General features: G+C 40.7%; 1 pseudogene; it reads left to right on the top strand.

The window, feature by feature from the left end:
- The first annotated feature begins 1,534 nt into the window (after positions 1-1,534).
- Positions 1,535-2,115, top strand: LOC140670041 (uncharacterized; annotated as a pseudogene).
- The last annotated feature ends 613 nt before the right edge of the window (positions 2,116-2,728 follow it).

Raw genomic sequence — 2,728 nt, 5'->3', positions numbered from 1 at the left:
CCACCTGAATAAAAAACCAACGATCCGACCGAAAGGGAGCATTCCCGATCGGACTCTCGCAGCGATCACGAGCCGCTAACAGAGATTTCCGAATCCTAGACAATCCTGAACGACCGCGGTGGAGCGTACTCCGCCACCATCGGGAGTTCTCGATCGGCCAGGATTATCCTGATCACCCTGACCCACGGGGCAACCGGAGAAGAGAGTACTCCGCTCCCACCGAGAGTTCTCGGTAACCCGCTGAACAGCATCCTACGTCCCGAACATCGGAGCCACTGTCCAGAGGTAGAGAGTGAGCTGCCCCTAACGAAAATTCTCGTCCTCCAATGACCAAATCACCCTCGCCAGGCTCCTCCGTCCCGATATCATGACGAAATCAATTGCCGCTGAGTATTACCAACGCACCGACACGCGCGATATAAAAACCTAGCGGCGCCCGAACAACAAAAACCGAGCGATAAGAAACCAAGCGAAGACAAAAAAAACCGCCACGCGCCGTGCGGCTATAAATAGCCCACTCCGACGGGCGGACGCGCGCGCCGAGAGTAACGTGGCGAAGCAAGCGATAATCGGACCACTGAATTTATACCCACACACACACACGCGCGCACACACACACATACACTCGCCCGCGTCAAATTGTAAATAGTACACACACACACATACATATCCACACGCACTGTATGCAATCTAACATTAACAATAAACATTTCAGCATCATACTCGCTTGTTGTCTCTTTCCCCCCAGCACACAAACCCCGATCCCGGCGAGCTAGCTATCTGCTCAGATGATAACACGCGCAGGGTGGGAGCCGTTATAACGCATTTCGTGATTTGTTATCTAACAATGACGTCATGTCGAAAAATTTTTTTGCTGGATTTTAAATATTAGCAGCTGTACATCGGCGCTCGGAAGATTTGCGGTTTTAAATTACATATAGTTGTCATTTAACCTTGACAATTTTGCAGTTTGTCACGTACACTTTAAACATTTTAGTAAGATTCGTCAGCGCTTGGATAATTTGTAGTTTCAAATTACATGCAGCTGCGAGTTACTTTTGATAATTTGTCATGTACATTTAGAATATTCAGGTGTGATTTTATCAGAAAGTGCTGTCGTACTTCGGTGCATGGAAATTTTAAGCGCATTCAGCTAAAATCTTTGGAGATGATGTAATTATTAATTAGTAGCTGTATATATATGTAGGCGCTTGGAGAAAAAAGCTTGCTGTATTAACAATCACCTCCTCCACATTGCAATTTGTAGTGCTAAATTGTGAACAATAACCCCCTCCACATTGCAGTTTGTAGTGCTAAATTGTGTTTTAATACTTAAAATAATTTAGTATCATGTCAATCGTTTGTGGTCTCCGCTAAAGGAAGCAGCATGAATTATTACGTCCCGATTACGGACACTCTGTCAAAGAAAGAGTAAGTTTTAATTTTTAAATAATATTTTTAATATTATTATTAATATTATTAATATTAATATTAATATATTTTTAATAACATTTTTCTAAAATTTTGTAACATTTCATCCGAATCTCATCGCGCGGGTCGTATCTTGGGAAGAAGGTATGCTCTAACCCCGACATCATACAAATACTTGGAGATTGGAATAAGCGTCGGAGCTATGTCATATGTGGAATTACTTATTGGTGATAACCGAGGCAATCAAATAGTATTGCCTATCGTTACCTGGCACTCATTGATGCAGAACCGTGCTGATATTGAACGACATGTACAATCGACTGAAAGTGAGCTATTATGGATCTGGGATCTATCTATCCAAATGATTACATTAACTAATCTAAGATTGTTAAATTAACATTATCTAATAATTCTTTGTATATGCATCCGCAAACATTGGGACATTTATTCGATTTTGAAGACTGTATCAATCATATACATTTCTGGCTGTGTCAGAATACATATATTGTTAATGAAAAGTTTAAACAATTTGTTAGCGTTTTGCAACGCAACAATATCACTGACGTTTACGATGCGGTAAAAGTGATACGTGAGAGTGATGCGTTTGACGGCAAATCACTTGTAGATTGTGAATTGTTAACATGTACTGTAAATGATTTACTCTATAATGTTTGCAATAAATAAATTACCGTTTTTATTACTGATTTTTATTATTTCTTTCTTCGCCTATTCTTTATAAAACGTATGATGTATATAGTTGGATCTACATTCATTCTGCTAAAGATGTTGAAAAATGCTGATGTAGATGAGACGTAATACTCGAGTTAGAGGGAGATGAGAGATGCTAGGTTAAGATATATAATTGGGAGAAGCGTGTACTATAGAAGAGTTTGCGACCATCCTTGTGACAATTTTGTCGTATCTGATAAAGAAAGCGCGAGTTTGGAAGAAAATGCGAGTTTGCGATCATCCTTGTGACATTTTTTTTGTTATACAGTCGGACCTCTTATCCTATGACATTTTCGGTCCGGAATCTTACCCTTAAACCTCTGATTTTACGACAAAAATTTGAGTGGGGGTATAATTCCCCTTTCGCGGTCGTAGGATAAGAGGGTCGTAAGATAAGAGGTCCGACTGTATCTGATAAAAAAAACTTTGTGCTTATGGATGACTTGAACATTTCATCCGATTCGTTCGAGTCGTCCGATTCATCTGAGTCGTCCGATTCGTTCGAGTCGTCCGATTCGTTCGAGTTTGCCGAGTCGTCCGATTCGATGAACATTTCGTCCGAGCATTC

Source organism: Anoplolepis gracilipes, chromosome 1 (assembly GCF_047496725.1).
Source record: "Anoplolepis gracilipes chromosome 1, ASM4749672v1, whole genome shotgun sequence".
NCBI lineage: Eukaryota > Metazoa > Arthropoda > Insecta > Hymenoptera > Formicidae > Anoplolepis > Anoplolepis gracilipes.
This window is presented reverse-complemented; position numbering and strand designations above follow the sequence as displayed.